The sequence below is a fragment of the Piliocolobus tephrosceles genome, chromosome 15 (genome assembly GCF_002776525.5).
Source record: "Piliocolobus tephrosceles isolate RC106 chromosome 15, ASM277652v3, whole genome shotgun sequence".
Taxonomy (NCBI): domain Eukaryota; kingdom Metazoa; phylum Chordata; class Mammalia; order Primates; family Cercopithecidae; genus Piliocolobus; species Piliocolobus tephrosceles.
The window spans coordinates 1,283,597-1,291,264 of NC_045448.1; positions in this window are offsets into that span (position 1 = coordinate 1,283,597).

A 7,668-nucleotide genomic window follows, 5' to 3' on the forward strand; every position below is an offset into this window, starting at 1 on the left:
GGCATGTGCCTGTAATCCCGGCTGTTCAGGAGGCTGAGGCAGGAGAATTGCTTGAACTTGGGAGGCAGAGGTTGCAGTGAGGTGAGATCGCACCATGGCACTCCAGCCTAGGTAAAGAAGCGAGACTCTGTCAAAAAAAAAAAAAAAAAAAAAAAAAAAAATTTGTGACTTTACATGTGTCTCAGAAAGAAAAAAAAACTTTCAATTATGATGTGTGAAATTGCCCAAGCAGTACAAATGAAAATGTAAATGTCTTTCACATTTCAGTGAAACTGGTGCAGGCTTTTATTGTAGGTGTTAGTTTATTCAGGACTTTTATCAGCAAGAATCGAAAATTAACTTCACGTGAAGTCTTCATGTCTTGGCAAGTCAGACATTAATGGGTAAGCCAAAGGGGATCTTGTTAAAATGCCTTTTTCCTTTTTCAAAAATCTCAAGAGATGGATTCCTTTCTAATCATGTACCCTTGTGGCAAAACGTCCAAGCAATATAAGTAAAAAGGACATTCCTTTTCCAAGCCTCCCTCATGGCCTGAAGTAACTGTGGGGCATCGTAGTCTCTTGTGCTGACTTTCCAACCTGACATCTGTCCTTGTAGGTCTGGGTATTCCTCACCTTGCTGTAAGCTCAGAGAGCTTCACCTTCCGTCCCCTCCAGGAGGCTGAGGCTCCCATCAGCAGAGCCTCCCATATCTGTGCCTCCAGGTTGGCTGGAGCTGCAGGCAGCATGCACGTCACAGTCACCCTGCCGAAAGTAAAACTTTAGGCAAAACACATTGAAGTGAGTTTACTTGACCATCAGAGGACTCATGAATTAGGCAGCACTCGGAAACAGAGGAGGTTCAGGGAACCGCGAAGGCAGTGGCCTCTCAGATGGATGGGGAAGGAAGACAGAGAGACAGGGAACCGCAAAGGCAGTGGCCTCTCGGATGGGGAAGGAAGACAGACACAATGTACCCAATCGGTTAGAGCCCCAGCCACAGGGGAGTTGCTGGTTTCTGATTACTAAAGTCGCTAGTTCTGTTTTTCTGTTTACATTGGGCTTTAGTTTGCTCACTCAAGAACCCCAGCCCTGGAGCCGTCCCAGCCCAGTGTCCTCCCAGTGCGAATGCTGACACCACCTGCCAGGTAGCTACACCCATGACCCAGCCAGGCTGACACCACCTGCCAGGTGGCTACTCCCATGACCCAACCAGGCCAGCTATAGCCCCACAACTCCCCTCAGGACCAGACGAGCAGAGCCTGCACAGCCCTGAGCTTCTGCCTCTGCCATCCTGCTTCCTCCTCCTCCTGGCATGGGTTTCATCCCTGATAAGCATTCTGCACCTCAAATCCTGCCTCAGGATCTTCTGCCAGAGAGTGTGGGCTGAGCAGGTACCTTGAACCAGTATCTCAGTGAGGACCACACAGGCAACTTCAGCCTGCAAAGCTGCTCTGCAGCATGCCCTGAACGCACACACCCCTGTGGGTATTTGTCTGACTGAGGATAAATTCCAGATTTGGAACTGTGGGTACAAGGGTATAGGTTAGGGGTCAAAGGGCGCTGAGTGCCATGAGCTGGCCATTTACTCAGAGACCCTGCTGAGCAAGCCATGAGGCAAAAGCCAGGCGCCCCCACGCAGGCTGTGTGAGTGGATGGGTGGAGGGCCCCCAAATGCTGCTTCCTGGTCACTCCTCATCTGGATCAGAGAACATTGCACAGACTTCAGAATGAAAGGGCTGATGGTTACCTCTGGCCAAATCTCCATCCTGTGGATTCCGTATGCAGCCAAGTGGGCCCCAAGCCTCTCCACCTAACCAATGCCTCAGATGCGAGTGGCCCAGTGCTCATCCAGGGGCCACCTGTAAAGACCACCCTGCCCAGTGAGCTGGGGTCGGCATCCACGGGAGGACTCCCTGATTCTTGGCAGATAGTGAAAGAGGAAGGATACCCCTCAATCCACAGGGAAGGCACAGAAAGCAAGACCACTGGTAACGCCTGGCCCAGTGGCACTCCAGACCCCAAAGGACCTGCTTAGGAAGAGGGGGTGAGCACAGAGCCAGTACAGAGCCAGCCAGTCTGGGAGCAGGCACAGAAACGCCACAGAGTGGGGGGATTTCCCATTTCCTAAGTGAATTAGTCCATTTTCGTGCTACTGATAAAGACATACCTGAGACTGGTTAATTTATAAAGGAAAAGAGGGTTAATGGACTTACAATTTCATACGGCTGGGGAGGCCTCACAATCATGGCAGAAGGTGAAAGGCATGTCTTACATGGTGGCAGGCAAGAAACAATGAGAGCCAAGCAAAAGGGAAAACTTCTTATAAAACCATCAGATCTCATGAGACTTACTCAGTACCAGGAGAACAGTAGGGGAAACTGCCCCCAAGATTTAATTATCTCCCACTGGATCCCTCCCACAACACGCGGGAGCTATGGCAGCTACAATTCAAGATGAGATTGAGTGGGGACACATCCACACCGTATCACCCCATATTTTGTACATCTTGAATTTGGAAACTTAGTGCCAGATGGTTTCTCCAGAAAGGTGCCCATCTGCATTTCCACTAGTGATGAATGAGCGAGTCATTCATTTCCGGCATCCTCACTGGAGCGACCATGATTGCGTCTTTAGTCATTCGCAATATGGGAAAAGATAATGTCTCGTTGATACTTAACCTGTGTTTCCTGTATCACTATGTTTTTAGAAAGATATATTTGTTTTTTCCTTTGTTTTATGAATTGCCTGCTCATGACCTATGCCCTTTTTTTAAGTGGTGTATTTAAGTGCCTACCTTTGCTTTATGTTTCTCTGTAACCCACAGATGGACTGCCCAGCTCCATTCTTCCGGGGTATGCGGGAGCTTGTCTGAAAGTGCCTGGGTGCAGGGCAGGGCCATGTGAGAGCCAGCGGGGGCTCTGCTTGACACAGGCCATGCCCAGACTGCCTGGCGATGCTTGGGGGGCTCAGTCCCCTTGTCCCACTGGAGGTCCAGATGGGCACCACCTGCTCTCCCTCCTCCTACCACTGTGAGACAGAATGAAATTAAAGGTACTGCAGCAGCTCTGGGCTCTCCACGGTTCAGCTGTGAGGACACAGTGGGGCCACAGCACAGCCTTCTTCAGCAGTGGTACCGCCTCAGCAGTGGTACCTCTTCAGCAGTGGTACCTGCTGTGTCTCAGGATTGTGGCAGCTGGCTGTGCCCATACAAATGGCACACACACTGGGTGGGGGACGCTGGGGAACAATGGGCTGGTGATCCTCAGAGTCACCACAGGAACTACCTGTGGCTGCAGCTGCCCCTTTACCATGTGAACATCAGGATGCTTCTCTGTCAGGCAAGGATCTTACAAGGACATGGTCCCGTGATAGTCCCGAGAGCTGCTTACAATGGTTCCATCTCCCTCCTTCCGAGCACGCCGTGGGTTCACGTTTCACTGTGGTGTGACCACCTAGCATGCTTCAGTGGGAGTGGTGTGGCCACAGCACGCCGGGCCGCACCCAATCTCCCCTCTGGATGCAGCAGCAACATCCGAACGGTGGCTGTCCCATCAGCCAGGGACCCTACATGGTCAGGATGAGCACAGCCCCCTGACAGAGCTTGGAGTGGGGTTTGCCTGTTACTGCATTAACCAGCCTGCACCAATTCAGTCTTCCCAACTTTCAGTTTTTGATATATGCAATCTTGCATGAACTTATACATGGAGCAGAGAATCTAATTTACCTATAGCTATAGCTCTCCCAAGCACAAATCATGCCAAAGGTGAAACCTGTGTTGTATGTGATTCTGAAACTGGAAGTGGAGAGTCTAAGAGACACCAGACAAGCATTTTTTTTCACCCTGGAATGCACATGTACAGACCTTGCCAGGTGGTCTCCTTAGATTCCTGTCACCTGCATTGCACACTGTCTCAAGGGAGGAAATGCATCCTCCTTGGCCAGTTGTGGTGATGCAATAGCCCATTCTACATCTTTGGTGCCCAAAGAGGAGTGGACAGGGCCTGCTCTGCTGGGACCCTGTGAGAGGAAGATTCCTGCTTTTTTTTACTGTAGCCTGTTTGGGACTGAATTGCATCCCCAGGGTTCCTACATTAAAGGACTGACCCCCAGCATTTCAGAATGTACCTGGAGATAAGGTTATCAAAGAGGTAATTAAGTTAAAGTAAGGCCATTAGGTTTGTCCCTAGTTCCTTACAACTGGTGTCCTTAATAAGAAGAGGCGATTAGGACACAGCCACACAGAGGGATGCCTATGTGAAGACGCAGGGGAAGATGACCAGTCAGGGAGACAGGCCTCAGAATGAAAACAACCCTGCCAACATCTGACTCTTGGACGTTTGGTCTCCAGAACTGTGAAGACACAAATGTCCACGGTTTAAACCACCCACTCTGTGGTACTTTGTTATGGAGGTCCCAGGAAATTAATACACAGCCTTTCTTTCTTTTTAGAGGCTGCAGCATTGGTTTTCTATTAAATCGTTCTATTGAATTCATCACAAAAAGTAAGGTATTTTATAATCTAGTCCTTTTTTCTTACGTTTCAAGATTAATTTTATAGCAGTGGTTATTCTCTACAGTTCACCCTCACAATAATTCAATCAGTTATTTAAATATGTCACTCATTTATTCACTTCATTCCTTTATCCATCCACCCATTCACACATGTACCCACGCAGCCATCCATTCCTTATTCATTCATCCATCATCCCACCCACCCAGCCACATAGACATCGACTCATCCATCTGCCCATTCACCCACCCGCCCACCTGTCCATTCACCCATCCACCCACCTGTCCATTCACCCATCCACCCATTCAGTCATCATCCGCCTATCCATCCATTCATCATCCACCCACCCATTTATCCATTATCCACCCACCCATCCATCCATCATCCATCCTCCCATTAATCACTCACACACACATCCATCCATCGTCCACTCACTCATCCATACACCCACCCGCCCACCTGTCCACCCATCCATCCATTCATCATCCATCCACCCACTTATTCATCCACCATTCACCCATCCATCCCCTTATCCATCCTTTTATTACTCACCCACCCATCCATCCATTCGTCATCCACCCATCCATTCATCTATCCATCCACCCATCAATTTCTCCATCCATCTATCCATACACCCATTCATCCATCTATCCACCCACCCACCCACCCATCCATAATCAGAACCCACCCCTCTCTCCCAGATTTCTTTCCACCCACCTTTTATCTCCCCCAGAACATTTCATCATTATTTCAGCTTGTCAGGTGCCCTCTTCTGTGTTATCTCAGATTCTCCCCCAAGATTCTAATAGGAAATGTCTCCCACTTCACAGAAATCGGTTGCTTCTTTATCTTCCTAACTCAACTATAACTTTTACAAAGTTAGGAAGAACATCTTATTCGTGTTCACACTTGTAAAGCACAGAACTTGACCCTAAAGAAGTTCTCAATAATTATTTGGTTTACTCAAAAAGAAATACGAGTCATTTATTTATCTTAATCAATCTAAGCGATATCCACTGGACGATATTCTAGATTAGGCTTCTTTTTAGACCTTTGTGGGTTTTTTTTCTACAATCACCACAATACAATCCCAAATCTAGCTAGAAAGAAAACGTGCATCCTTTCAAACTGTAATTTGGTCAAAACAACATTATTCCATTTTTAGATTAGTTTTGTTGTTTCCCTAAATGGATTGACTTGGCTAGTTTACCTGACTGTAACCTGTGTCTCTAATTCAACCGGAACACACATCGCATCATTTTCTGGGGAAACTCTATGCTTGAAAGTCGGGAGCTATTTGGTAATATTCACATCCTCCTATAGAAATTACTCAAGTGGGCCGGGCGCGGTGGTTCACGCCTGTCATCCCAGCACTTTGGGAGGCCGAGGCGGGCGGATCACGAGGTCAGGAGATCGAGACCATCCTGGCTAACACGGTGAAACCCCGTCTCGACTAAAATACGGAAAATTAGCTGGGCGTGGTAGCAGGCGCCTGTAGTCCCAGCCACTCGGGAGGCTGAGGCAGGAGAATGGCGTGAACCTGGGAGGTGGAGCTTGTAGTGAGCCGAGATCACAGCACTGCGCTCCAGCCTGGGCGACAGAGAGAGACTCCGTCTCAAAAATAAATAAATAAATAAATTACTCAAGTGTATTTACCGACCTTCACCACTCAGATTAGGGAAATCCACTTGGCGAGGGAAGCCATGCATTCTAGTGTGTAGAGACGCTAGGGCCTTTTATAGAAACGAACAATTTGCAACCTGATTGAAGTACTGGGCTTCGAAAAGTACCATTTTTTAAAATTTATTTCTCCAGGGCAACTGTGTTATGTTTTGCTATCTTTCTGTGACTATTGTAAGACACAAAGAACTTAGCTTAGCCATCCTATTATCCACATGAGTAAGTCCACTAACCAGGTTCTTCTCTGCTTCCAGACGTGGTCTAGCTTGGACCTGCTATGCCTGGCTTGCAGCCCTCATCACCCCTGAGCATGACGTAGCCCTGGGCCTCTGAGGCACTCTTGCTTGCCATGGCTCTGCCTTGTGTTTTACAGAGCTCATCGGCCTGAGGGCATCTCCCTGTCTGTCAATCCCACTGTAGGGTCCCAACACGCATGAAACAAAGGACCAAAGGCCATTCGGAATATTAACCCCCAGAAATGCCTTGCAAGGACCGGCGTCATTTTCCTTTCAGTGATGTGAATACGAGCTCCTGATGAATACGAGCTCCTAGTAAATACGAGCTCCTGATGAATACGAGCTCCTGGTGAACACAAGCTCCTGTTCTGCCATTAACGAGTGGAAGGTGAAGACTACGGGAGAGGCCAAGGGTTCGGAATGAGATGAACTTGCACCTTAGACAGGACATTTGTCAAAGGAAGTATCTTGTTTTGACCAGATCATTATTTGAAGGATCATCGGCCTGGAAGGAACATGAGTGTGTATTTAGTCCTCACCACACGATTTCATAAATGTATTATGTGCAGGACAATGAAACATTCATTTGGCTGCAGGTGGAGGTTGAGAGGCAGACACAGGCACTGGACATTGATGGAGAAGTAAGTTATGTGGCTATTGTAACTGCAGAGGTTTGTAAGGAAAATATGGCAACACAGACCTGCAGCCCTCAAGACAAACGTTTCCACCGGGTTTACCGCCTGGGGCTTTGATTTCTGTTTATGTTAATATTGACAAGTCGTATGTGCACCATTACTTTCCAAATATCCTTAGAAATACAATCAAGTCAGCAAAGTATCTTCCTAAACACCACTTTGTTCGAAAATGACCTGGGGAAAGTGCCAAAACCTCAAGCTCGTTACTGGCAGTTGTGGAATATTCTATTGGAACGTTGAGAAAAGGTGTGTGTTGTGGGGCTTGTGGAGATGGCTGAAAACTGATGAAACGTTTTTCAAAAGCGCAGATCATGAATTGTTTCTCAAATCAACCAAGCGGACGGGTCCTCTGTGCATTTGTCAGTTTAGCAAAAGCCAAATGCTTCATTTTCTTTCTTTTTAGAAATGGCACATTTATTTCTAACAAGTCTTCCAAACTACCCCCTTTTCTTGTCTTTTAGCAGGTTGTTACGTGATGCAGGTATTTCAGGAAAGTTGCAGAGTTATTTGTTCATAACTCACCAAATATCAGTATTCTTTTTTTTTTTTTTTTTTTTTTTTTTTTT